This window comes from Palaemon carinicauda, chromosome 20 (genome assembly GCF_036898095.1).
Source record: "Palaemon carinicauda isolate YSFRI2023 chromosome 20, ASM3689809v2, whole genome shotgun sequence".
Taxonomy (NCBI): domain Eukaryota; kingdom Metazoa; phylum Arthropoda; class Malacostraca; order Decapoda; family Palaemonidae; genus Palaemon; species Palaemon carinicauda.
This window is the reverse complement of record NC_090744.1, coordinates 65,561,218-65,574,581: the sequence shown is the minus strand read 5'-3', so window position 1 is coordinate 65,574,581 and position 13,364 is coordinate 65,561,218. Positions and strand designations below refer to the sequence as shown.

General features: G+C 47.2%; 1 long non-coding RNA gene across 1 annotated transcript in view; it reads left to right on the top strand.

Moving 5' to 3' along the window:
- LOC137659505 (uncharacterized) overlaps positions 1-9,096 on the top strand; it is a 35,526-nt gene extending 26,430 nt beyond the window's left edge. Inside the window, exon 4 of the long non-coding RNA XR_011047560.1 lies at positions 8,663-9,096. This is a non-coding gene — a long non-coding RNA (uncharacterized lncRNA). The remainder of the gene's footprint in view (positions 1-8,662) is intronic.
- The last annotated feature ends 4,268 nt before the right edge of the window (positions 9,097-13,364 follow it).

Sequence of the window (13,364 nt, the reverse complement as noted above, 5' to 3'; positions counted from 1 at the left end):
GCGTCATTTTACTTAAAAGATGTCCAGACTCTTTACGAGGACTGCTACACACTGGGTCCATTCGTTGCAGCGAGTGCAGTAGTGGGTGAGGGTTCTACCACTACATTCCCTTAATTCCAATACCCCTTTAATCTGTCTCTTGAAATGTTTTTAATCTTGTTTTTGGGTTGTACGGAAGGCTAAGAAGCCTTTCGCATCCTGGTTGATTTGGCGGGTGGTCAAATGTCATTTCTTGAGAGCGCCCAGATTAGGGGTTTGATGAGGTCCTGTTGTATGGGTTGCAGCCCTTGATACTTCAGCTCCTGGGAGTCTTTCAGCATCCTAAGAGGATCGCTGGGCTTCGTGAGGAAGACAGACTAACAAGGCAGAGTAATCGTCTAAGTCAACTTCCTTACCAGGTACCTATATATATTTGGGTTTTGTTATGATATAACTGTCAAAAACTCTAAGCATATACGCTGTAAACTTTATTAATTCTGGTCTCTACCCACCACCATGGGTGTGAATCAGCTATTATATATTCACCGGCTAAGTTAAATATTTAAAAATTATATTTTAATTATAAAATAAATTTTTGAATATACTTACCCGGTGAATATATAAATTAAAGGCCCCCCCTTCCTCCCCGATAGAGACCCAGCGGGATGAGAAGAATTGGAGCTGTTTACATGTATATGCGGTATCTGGCCGATAGTTGGCGCTGGTGGGCACACCCGCAACCTTCATAGCGATCGCTCGCAAGTTTTTGTGTTTTTCTGTCGAGCCGCCGGAGACGTCAGCTATTATATATTCACCGGGTAAGTATATTCAAAAATTTATTTTATAATTAAAATATCATATTTAATAGTGGTACTGTATTACTTTCGGCATAGCTGAAATGACGAGCCGTTAATTTTTAACGAGGGTTAACTACCCACACCGCTAGTTAGTGGGGGTTAGGGAGGGTAGCTTACTACCTCTCCCCCTCACACACCTGTGATTGAGCTCACTTTGCTTTCGGCTCGGATGTTGAACGGTCGTTGCCGCTCTTCATCCTCGCCGACTTTTGGCGGCCATTAACCCCATTTTGTTTTCTCACTTTCTCTTTAAGCGTGTGTGAAGTTGACTTCTGCGACCATGCGCACCTGCCCTGGACAATCCGGCCGCCCTTGTGGAACATGTATGTCGGTGGTTGAGACTGATCCTCACGCCCTTTGTCCTTCCTGCAGAGGTCAATGGTGGGATAGTGTTAACAAGTGCAGGGAGTGGTCTTCCTCCCAGTGGGAGAGGTTTGCGCGACGGCGGAAGAAGAAGTCCAAGCGGGATGTTTCTCCTTCGAAGGAAGAAAAACCCACGGCCTCTTCTTCCGTCGCCCAACCCTCCTCCGAAGCTCCTATACGTTCGGTCTCTTACGAGAGACTGTCAAGTAGTAGTGTAGACCAAGTTATTATTGACCAACCCCGGGTCTCGAGAGGTGATGTTGCTTCCCCTAGCGAAGCAGCCCCACCTCTCTCCCATGGTGAGGCCTTGTCACTAACTTCCCTTTTTCAGATGGGTTCGCCCTCCAAGGAAGCCCTACTGCAGTTCATCCGCATGGGTGCTTCTGTTAAGCAATTATCGTCACCGTCAGAGGTAGATCCCCCGACTTTTGTCTACGTTGTTGTGTCGAAGGTGTCTCATGCGGCGTCATCCATCTCTGCCACTCCAAACTCCACAGCTGTAGCTGCCGACTTGGTTTCCCTCGTTCCTGACCATCCTACGAGGGGGAAACTTAAGTTCAACGTCGGTCTCTCCTGCAAGTGTTTCTTCCCCTCGGGGGAGTTCACTTATAGAGACTCCCCTTCGGAGTACTGCTGATGGTCAGCTTGCTGATCCAACAGCCCCCGGAGGGTGCATCCGTCGAAATACTCGCCTTCCTCTTTGCCTTAGAAGTCTCCCTTCGAGGCTCCTATTTGGTTCAACATCATCACTGCAGCCCCCTGAAGAGGAGCCCCAGTCAGACCTGCATACATCATCCATCACTGCACCTGCAACCAGTCTTGTGACTTCGGTCCTGGACCTCTCTGCAGATAGTTTGCGATCTCCTTCAGTGGATGGTCGTCCTTACAAAGGACACGTCGACCAACTGTCCTCCAGACCTGCCGACCTTCCATCACCATTCCTGTCGCCTGTAGAGCCCACTGTAGTTCCACCTAAGAGTGCAGCTGCGCACCATCACACTCGCCCTGCGCACCACACGCCCAGACCTTCAGTGCCCACCAGCAGATCATCACTCTACAGTGCTTCGGCGTGCCCATCAACCTGCTCGCCTTCACAGACGGCAACAGCCTCACACGCTTACGGGCTAACATTCACTGACACGTCGGCGCTCTCCTGCACGCTACATGCCCACGCGCCCACGATCACCTTCGCGCACACACCCAGGGTCACCCACGCGCTAGCACACCACAGCGCACTTGCGCTCTCCTGTGCATACACACCTACAATCTCCTGTGCGCCAACGCTTGCCCATGCGCCAACGCTTGCCCACGCGCCAGCACACTCCTGCGTGCCAACGCTCTCCTATGCGCCAGCGCCCTCCCCCGCGCCAACGCTCTCCTACGCGCCAGCGCCCTCCCCCGCGCCAACATGTGCGCCCTTCATCACTCGCTCGCCAACCAGCGCGGCAAATACCTGCGCCCCATCACTCTCCAGTGCACAAGTCTGTAGGTGAGACGACAACCACATTGCCGCCCTCACCTACGCGCCAACTTTCATCAGCGCGCCACCATGTGCCCACACGCCAACTCTGCGCGCCACCATGTGCCCGCGCGCCAACGCTCTCCTACGGACGTGCGCCAACACACTCCTGCGCACCCACGCATGCTCCAAGATTCTCCCACGCTCGCCCCAACTTTCTCCTCCGCACGAACACGCGCACCAACAGGCACGAGCACGGATGCGTCATCCGGCAAGGTCGCCATCACCTCATTCCCCTCCCCACAAACGTATTCCAACGCGCACTGCGGGAGAAGGGAGAAATTTTCAAGCAGAGGGGTTCAGGATTTCTAAACTGCTGTCTAAGGCAGACCCACCTATTACAGTGATTCCTCGTAGGGAACCTTTGGTCCCTTTCCCTTCAGGGGATGAGTCTGACAGTGCATCTGTCAGCCAGCAGCCCTGGTTCAGTGCCTTAGTCAGGCTTTCAAGCTTGTCCTGTCTGATTGCTCATCAGAGCGACCTATAGCTCTAGACCTAAGGCACGGAACCATGGCTTCCTCTACCCCTTTGAAGAGGAAAAGCGGAGTTTCTGACGCGGTCACTTCCCCGAGGGCGAAGCTGACTCCATGCAGACCATCGAGACAAGTTCCTTCTGTTTCTCCTGTCGGACGAAGGGAACCGCGCGTGGAGAGAGACTCCTCCATCGCACCAATGGAGGAAACCTCTCTTCACGCCAAGAGTTCCCTGCAATCTGAGATCAGGAGGGACATGCCACACAGATCATCGATGTTGGAGTCTTGCCTCCTTCCTCGGAAGGAATCCAAAGACTTCAAAACACTGCCAAAGTCCTCCACTAGGGCTAGGATGGAGACAGCCAGCCACTCAGGGAATGTCCACTATTCACCCCAAGAAGAGCCTTTGGGGATAGAAGACTTTGCTGCAAGTTCTACAGCAGGAGACCAGCAAGAGTCAGAGCATGCATTCTGGCAGGTTCTGACTCTAATGAGGGTTCTCAATGGGTTTTCCGACCCAGAGATACTCCCTCGACAGGGCAAAGACACGGTCTTAGACCGCATCTTTGGTACTCAGAAACCCTCAAAGACCAGTGCAGCCCTGCCCTGGTCTCAAGGGGTGAAGAGTACCAGGGATAAGATCTCCCTACAGCTCTCTGAGTTTTCCTCCTCCAACCGTGCCAATACCACGAACAAGCTCCTCCCACCTCCTCGCGTACAGCAGAGGAGGTACTTCGAGATCCTGGAGGAACCCAGTTCAGCTCTTCCTCTTCACCACACTCTGGAAGAGCTAACCAGGGGAATCCCTCTTGAGAGGCTCCAACCGGGAGGTCTCGTTCTCGACAACCTAGATCCTTAATCAGGTGGTCACCAAGTATGCTATGCAAGCTACTTCGTGGCTGGACATCTGGTTAGGGACCTTGGGTATCCTGATACGGTCCAAGGATTTTTCCAAGGAACATACTAGGAAAGCCATGGAAACCTTCCTTCTCTCAGGCACTCGCACGATCGAGTTTCTTGCCCACCAAGTCTTGAACTTGTGGGCAAACGCCATCTTGAAACGTCGAGATACAGTGTCTGAGAGGTTCCACCAGAATGTCCCTATCGTCGAGATAAACAGGCTCAGACATTCCTCCCTAGAGGGGTCCCATCTGTTTGAGCTTAAGGATGTGGAACTTGCTGCTGAGAGGTGGAGGAAGTCTCATCAAGACTCCCTCCTCCATAAGGCTTTAACACCCCAACAGTCCCGTCCAACCAAGACCGTAACGATGACGAAAACAGCAACGAAGACTGTTATGTCTAAGCCTTTTCTTGTCAAGGACAGGAAAGGCAAAAAGTCCTCCAGGGGAAGAAAGAATCCTAGAGGGAGCAGCCGAGGCCGCAAACGCTAGGATAGGCATTCCTCCTGCATTTTCACCACGGAGGGTGATGTTTACAAAGTTGCTCAGACAGGTGGAAGCAACTCGGGGGCGATTCCTGGACAATCTCCTTGATCCGTCTAGGTCTGCGTCCTGTTCATAACATCTCTACCTCCCCTACCTCCCCTGACCAGGAATCCAGTGCCTTGGGATCGCCAAGGGGGCAAGCCCTTCGAGCAGAAGTCCAGATTCTGTTGAAGAAGGGCGCTCTCCGAGGTCCTCGATGGATCCCCAGGCTTCTTCAGTCGACTCTTTCTTGTAAGAAAGGCCTCTGGAACCTGGAGACCAGTCATCGACCTGTCAGCCCTGAACAAGTTTGTCAAACAAACTCCGTTCAGCATGGAGACGGCAGACACGGTCAGACTAGGAGTAAGACCGCAAGACTTGATGTGTACGCTGGACTTAAGATTCAGCCTAGACAACAGAAAGTACCAGTTCAAGGTGCTGTGCTTTGGTCTTTCCACAGCACCACAAGTTTTCACCAGAGTGTTTACCCTAGTATCATCTTGGGCACACAGGATTGACATCCGTCTCCTCCGTTATCTGGACGACTGGCTGATCCTAGCGGACTCGGTGTCGACCCTTCTTCAACACCGAGACAAACTTCTGAGACTTTGCCAGTATCTAGGGATCATAGTAAATCTCGAAAAGTGTTCTCTACTCAGAGACTGGTATACTTAGGCATGATCATAGACACCAATCTCAACAAAGTCTTCCCATCAGGCAACAGGATAACAAGGCTTAGAAAGGTCACAAGACCTTTTCTCAGACGAGAAGAACTTCCGGCCCATTCGTGGTGGTTACGTCTCCTTGGTCACATTTCATCGTTGGCCCGTCTAGTTCCCAATGGTCGCCTCAGGATGAGATCCCTCCAGTGGCGACTCAAGTCCCGGTGGAATCAATCCCACGAATCCTCGGACATCCAGATCCCCATGGGACCTGCGGAACTGACAGACCTCTAGTGACAGACGAGAATCTACAAAAAGGGGTGGACCTTCCTGTTCCCCCCCCCCCCACGGATTTGATGCTGTTCTGGGACGCTTCTAAAAAAAAAAGGGTAGGGGCCCCACGTGCTGCACCACACGACCTCAGGCCTCTGGTCAGAGTCAGAAAAGTACCTCCACATAAATGTCCTAGAGATGAAGGCCATCTTTTTTGGCCCTTCAACAGTTCCAACAGTTTCTGGCAAGCCACTCATTGGTGGTGATGAGCGACAACACCACAGTAGTGGCTTACATCAACAAGTGAGGAGGTACTTTTTCGCAGCAGCTCTCCCATCTAGCAGTAGAGATACTGAGATGGGCCGAAATCCACTCGATACCACTATCGGCACGCTTCTGGAATGTGCTCGCCGACAACCTGAGCAGAGCATCTCATATAGTGAGTACCGAGTGGTCTTTGGATCATATAGTAGCCAACAAAGTCCTGACTTTTTCTCCGACTCTGGATCTTTTTGCAACGGCCCTGAACCTCAAGCTCCCGCTGTACTGTTCCCCAGTCCCAGACCCCAGGCTCTCTGGCAAGATGCTTACCAACAACGGTCGGACAACATCGACGTTTACGCCTTTTTCCCCGTTCTGTCTGAGGAGGAGGGTACTCAACAAGAGCAGAACATTGGTCAATCTTTCAATGACTCATAGCTCAGCTATGGCATCACGCAGAATGGTTCCCGGACCTTCTGCAACTCCTAATGGAGCCACCAAGAGAACTCCCTCCACTACACAATCTACTCAAACAACCACACACCAACGTCTTCCACAAATCCGTAGCGCGACTTCATGCCTGGAGACTATCCAGCATCTTCTCTCTGAGAGAGGATTTTCGCAACAAGTTGCAATTTGGATGTCTGGCCATCTGCGGAAATCATCAGCAGCAGTCTTCCAGGCAAAGTGGAAAGTCTTCTGTGGTTGGTGTGGAACGGGTATCTCTCCACTCGATGCCACTATTCCAGCAGTAGGGAAGTTCCTCGTGTATTTGCGTGAAGAAATGCGCCTATCAGTCTTGGCAGTGAAAGGCTATCGCTCAGCCTTAAGCCTCGCCTTCAGACTGAAGGGAATTGACATTTCTTCATCGCTAAAACTTTCTCTACTCATACGGAGTTATGAACTTACCTGCCCTCAGTCAGAAGTGAGACCTCCCCCATGGAACGTGGTTCGAGTTCTCGGGTCTCTTAAGAGACCTCCTTATGAACCATTACGCCAGGTAACAGATCGCCACCTGACTTGAAAGACGGTGTTCCTGCTAGCTTTGGCCTCGGCGAATCGAGTCGGTGAACTTCACAGTCTCTCATACGACATCGCCCATTCAAGGGGATGGGGAGAGGTAATGTCCAGCTTCGTCCCTGAGTTTATTGCTAAGACTCGGAACCTGGGAGTAGCGGATCCTCGATTCGACTCCCTCCGGATTTCTAGTCACCATACCGTAACAGATGACCCAGACCATCTTTTACTATGCCTCGTAAAGAGCTTGAGGCTGTACCTCAAGAGAAATGCCGCAGCCCGTCCTCGTGTGCCAGCACTACTCGTCGGCACAGGAAGGACTAAGAGGAGGGTCACCAAGAACACCATCTCGCCATGGATTCGCAGGGTCATTGACCTTGCACTGAATCCAGACCCTCCTCCGTCACATCCTCCCAGAGCATATGATGTCAGCGGCATTGCTACATCCCTGGCCTTCAAAAAGAAATTATTCAGTGACGCAGGTTCTTAAAGCTGGGGTGTGGAAATGTCAAAACATGTTCACATCCCACCACATGCAAGACGTGACCCACAGGAGAGACTATATGTTTTCTATCGGTCCTGTGGTGGCTGCACAAGAGTTGGTTTAAAACCTCAAGTTCCTTATTGGACAAGTAGCAGGAGGTTGAGGGCATTGTTACCAAGTTTTAGTCTGCATGAATAAAAAGGTTTGACTGGCCCTTATTCTTTTCTTCAACATCCTCTCTCTTGGGGAAAGCAGCATCCTAGGTTCTCTGCATAGCTGACCTCAAACCACTGCAGGTAAACCATGCTCCCTTGTGTACCTAGTATTAAGATTAATACTGTTATGTCCCCATACCCTGACAAGGTGGTATGGGAAAGTCCTAGTGCACAGTTTTCCATTTAAGAACTTCGGAACAACTTTCTAGGACAAGTCACACTTCTTCATACCTTCACACACAGCTTGCGTAGGCCGCAGACCTTGCGTAGCAAGGTTTTAGCGAGGTGCAGGGGCTCCTTATTTCTTGAGTGCTAACACACACAGATAAGGAGCCCCCGGGCAAAGCCAAAAAGCCAGACTGGCACAGACGTCCACCCTTCCTAATGGGTGAGTCATCCCTATTAAATAGCGTGGTTTGTATTCCAGTTACGGAACAAATGACAAATTCATAGATTATTTGTATTTTTCCTAACTATACAAACCTTAGCTATTTAACCAAACTTACCCACCAGCCCTATCCTTCTTGAAGTCCTACCTGCAAGCAAAGTGAGCTCAATCACAGATGTGTGAGGGGGAGCGGTAGCAAGTTACCCTCCCTACCCCGCTAACTAGCGGTGTGGGTAGTTAACCCTCGTTGAAAATTAATGGCTCGTCATTTCAGCTACGCTGAAAGTAATACCCCTATTAAATAGCCAAGGTTTGTATAGTTAGGAAAAATACAAATTATCTACAAATTTGTCATTTTAATTTGCTCCTGCTGTACCACAGGACGTTGGCAGCACTCCCGGACATGTAATATTGTAGTTTAACATGTTAAGAATTAGCCCAAAGTATATCGAGGTCAACGTCAGTAACTGGCCAGTGGAAGTGTCGGCTACAACATCAATGAAGGGTTAACAGAAATGTCATTATTGTATAGTGTGTGTGTGTTATAAAGTATACATACAATGCCTGCTTTTGTGGCCCCATATCATAAGATGGGACTTCCATGTACATTATATTCTTAATACTGTATACTATTTAAAAGGCCAAGATAGTAAGATATATAGGCGAGTGGTATTTATTTATAAGAATGCATTTATCTGTATTACTAATACTGTACAATTTAAAACTAAAATAATTTAAATCTTTCAGATGGATGCCTGCAGAACGTGGAGGAGGACGATAATGATAATTCGCTCGCATAAGTCCGTGCCTACTGAACGACGGTGATGTTTTTTTTTTTTTAGGGTAGGCCAGGCCCAGCAACTACCAAGATCATATTGATGGATACTAAAGATACGTCTGCCACCATTACCTGTCTGCAGTGGCCAGTGTCATGATAAGGCCAAACCTGAGGCCTTTGTCCTGCAGTGGATTAGAAACAATTGCATTTGTTGTTGTGTATTACAAATTTGTTCCGTACTGGAATACAAACCTACGCTATCTATTTAGGGGTATTACTTTCTGCGAAGCTGAAATGACAACCCATTGAAATTTAGCGAGGGTTAACTACCCACACCGGTAGTTAGCGGGGTTAGCTTGTTACCGCTCCCATTCACACACTGGTGATTTAGCTCACTTTTAGCTCGGATGGAGACCGGTTGTATCTGCTCTTCCTAGCCTATTTTGGACTGCCATCAACTTTTGTCTTTTGACTTACTTTTTCCTATCATATATATATATATATATATATATATATATATATATATATATATATATATATCTATATATATATATATATATATATATATATATATCTATATATCTATATATCTATATCTATCTCTCGATCTCTCTATCTCTCTATCTCTCTATATCTATCTCTCTCTCTCTCTATATCTATCTCTCTATCTCTATATCTATCTCTCTATCTCTCTATATCTATCTCTCTATCTCTATATCTATCTCTCTATCTCTATATCTATCTCTATCTCTCTATATCTATCTCTCTCTATATCTATCTCTCTATCTCTATATCTCTCTATCTCTCTATCTATATATATCAAAACATTCTTAATGTTTATGTACTGTATTTATATATGTAGAAATGTTGTAAGTTTCCTTTCCAGTGTTTGTGCTGTGCGTGTGATACGTAACGACAGGTTCTCAAGACACTGGCGCAAGGCAGGGGAACCTTTCCTTCCAACCTCTCCCCCCTTGTCCATCGGTCTTCCCCATCGGCAGATAACCTACCGTTGACTCGGCCGCCACCGCAGGGAAATCGTCATCGTTTGGACCCTCCTCGTTCAACTGTTGTATTCGCTTTTCCCTCTTCCTACGGGAAACTTATAGATTACTGAGTGAAGGGAGTGTGACCTCTCAGAGATTGACTTCGGTCTTTCTCTTTTCAAGGGCGTTCACCTTTCACGGGCCTCCAATAGTGTACTTACGAGGGAAGCACCTTTCCCGTTGTCAGGGTTGGTTGCGCTTCCGATTGTTTTCTCAATTATTTAAGTGAAATTATAATTGCTTGTATTGGTAGGAGAACCAGAATTTAATCACTCCCTATGGTGAGCATTGAAATTGTCAACAGAGACAAAAGAAGCCTCTCTTCATCTTGTATCTAAGCCATAATGGTAAGAAGACAATTGAAGATAAAATCATCCACATTCAAAGCAGCACTTATGAGGGGCGGGGTACTCAGTCTTAATATACACTGCCATTCCCCTGGCCCTATGAAAGGCATCCCTTTTCAAAATTATTGGCTTCTTAAAACCAGTCATAAGAAGCTCAGATGAATGCATTATATTAGGAACCAAAGTTTTTGAGCCCTAAAGAATATTTTACTGTCTGGATGCAGCTATAAGGTCTTGAAAATTTGCGTGAAGACCACGAGTATTGCAATACAGCAGATGACGTTGACGAAATTCAAGACATACTAGTCCCGGATTTCGCTTAATGTCTCCAGACAGCATAAGAATTAATGGTAATAAAAAAAGATACTCATACTTAAAAACTAAATTAACAAGAATGATAACGAAAACAATATGTATAGAATTATAAATAAAGAAATTAATGAAACCCATAGAATATAGAAAAAATATCAGAAAAACTGGTCAACATGGAGGAGCCGATAAACCATGCAAGGCTAAATACCCTCCAGGATAGCCACTTCAACTAACGGGAAAATAGTAACGATGGTCTTGAAAAGAAAAAGAAACGGATGAGTAAAAGACAACCTCTTGGTAAACCACCAGGCATCCATGGCCCTTCTATTAAGCCTGCCCAACACACCATTTAAAATAAAAGGTAGAATAGTGTGCCCAAGTGTACCCTCAAACAAGAGAGCTGTAACCCAGAGTAAGACCATGGTACAGAGTCTATGGCACTACTCAAGACTAGAGAACAATGGTTTGATTTTGGAGTGTCCTTCTAGAAGAGCTGCTTACCATTGCTAAAGTGTCTCTTCTACCCTTACCAAGATGAAAGTAGTCACTGAACAATTACAGTACAGTAATTAGCCCCCTTGAGCAAAGAAGAAATGTTTGGTATTCTCAGTGTTGTCAGGTGTATGAGGAAAGACAAGAATGTGTAAAGAATAAGCCAGACTATTCAATGTATGTGTAGGCAAAAAAAGAAATGAGCTGGAACCCAAGAGAGGTATCCAGTGTATTACTGTCTTCCCAGTCTAAGAATCCAATAGCGCTCTTAGCAGTCATATCTCAACGGGTGGTTGGACCGCATCAGCTGTGTCCAAACCCCCAAAGCTTTCCAAACTACGTATTCCTTTTCACTTTCCTTCTCCTTCCTTAACTACTAGAGTAGGGAAGTCAAATAGGATAATTACGGAAACTAACACTTGTCAGAATTTAGGCTGGAACATTGTTCAGCCAGATAAAGCCTTCCGCCCCACCATCTCGGTGTGGGATGATGTCGTCACGGGCGCGGGATGATGTCATCACGGGCGCCAACTTTTCTGTGCATGAAAGACTTTCTTCACGTGCAAGACAAGCGTACAACTAATCCCAGGGTATTCCCCACAAGGTCAGATCATGTGCTGGATTTAGGCATGAGAACTTTTTTCCAACACATCAAGGTTGAGATATCCTCCCTAAAAGGTCTAGGTGGTGGCCCAAACTGTGACCCCCCGTGGATATGAATGATTGTCTGCTCCGGGTATTCCCCTTCACAGAATCCTGAATTCAAGGACGGACTAAACCTCTTCAGGCAAACTAGAGAGAGTAACCCTGTTTAACATGCAGCTCTCGGCCTCTGAGAATTCTTGAAGCCAACAGGTCCCAGGGTTACTACCTCTGGCCCCGTTTGAGCAGAAATTTATTTGCACCATCTGAGGTCTTTCAGGGACCATTACTGTTCCAAGTGAACTTTACTAGCCTAGTTCCATCTGCCTAAATAAAGGACGTAACTACATTCTCCTCCGTTTCTTTAAGCACTGAAATAGTGAACTTGGAATTAGCAGCAATGTTTGCGATCCATACCTGATCATGGCTCGACCATTGGTCTAGAGCAACACTATCCTGCTATGCGACTACGGAAAATCAAAAGGATCGTTATGTCTTATGTCAATTAGAAGATTTGTCATGAGCAGGCTCAAAACCCCAAGAAGTCCTTTCACTTCAGGCCGTCCCTCTATAGGGGAACTGTCTTAAAAAGGTGTGATGTAATCTTGGCCAGAGGCTTGGAACAGCTGCCACCTGGAGAGTTATAAGTCTGATTTGGTAAATTCCCCCTTTCTGCTCTCCCAGGCAGAGGTACTCGGCAATAGTAAAGATAGCAAGATGGGAACAAACTACCTTGGTAGGAAGAGATACAACAACTGGTATGCCACCCTCTCAGCTCCCACAGAGAGAATTGTGTAAGATAGTCATATCCAGTAGTTCAAACTACTCAGACCACTGGAAGGTAAAGGCAGCAGGTTCAATGGCTCCTACTAGTAATATGTGTGTTCCCGGGCTTACCACAGGTAGGGAGTGGACGTTAAAGTGCGGGACGAGATAGTAAAATTGGTCGAGGACCAGTCTCTGAAGCTTGATGTAGCATGTTCAGGATATAGGTCTCCCCTTTTTCTTTCCTTCCCTACCATGGTTAGACTAGATACGTCTCCACTAACTGTGTTGAGGAGGACATCTCTGGCCTCTGGTGTTAGACATCCACTTCCTCAAGAGTATTCCAATACCATCTGCAGGCAAGGGAAGAACCTGGTTCAAGTTTCCATTTCATTCAGCCTCACAGTAGGAGGTAGGATTTCGTTTGGATATATCCCATCCCACTTCTTTTTTTATTTAGTAGTTGGGGTAACAAAAAGAGAAAAGTTGGTTTCAGGCTGTTGGTTACCCAAAGCTTTGGTGAGGTACCTGATGCAAGCCCTTTCCAAGGCTACCTGAAGGAAAATCTCTTAAGATACTACCTTCTGAGAAGAAGACTACTGTATCAAATGTATACCCTTGACTAGACTCGAGATCATGATAGGAAAATTAGGTTATGGAAGTATGGGCCCTTTAATTCTCTAGAATATGGAATGGAGCCAGCCCCACGTGGTGACGATCAGATGTCTGACTATAAATCGGAAATTTTCCTGTTTTCACAAAGAGAAAGCATCCCCAAAACCAGATATTAGATGACGGAATCTTATTTCTCCGGGAAAATATTTACCCATCCTGAGAAGCTATGTCTCGGCTATATACGAGAGTATCCTCGATGAGGGTCTTGTTTAGCCTCGGAAGACTATGAGTACACAGAACCCCCCCCCCCCCTCTGTCAGAGGAACCTTGGCTTCCCATATCCTTGGGGGACCATGTATCAAGAATAAAAGCTCAACTGTGAAGTCGTAAGTTGACCTCCTGTCTTTCCCGTCCATCTGTTAAACAGGACTTCGGTACTCCCTTCCGAGGCT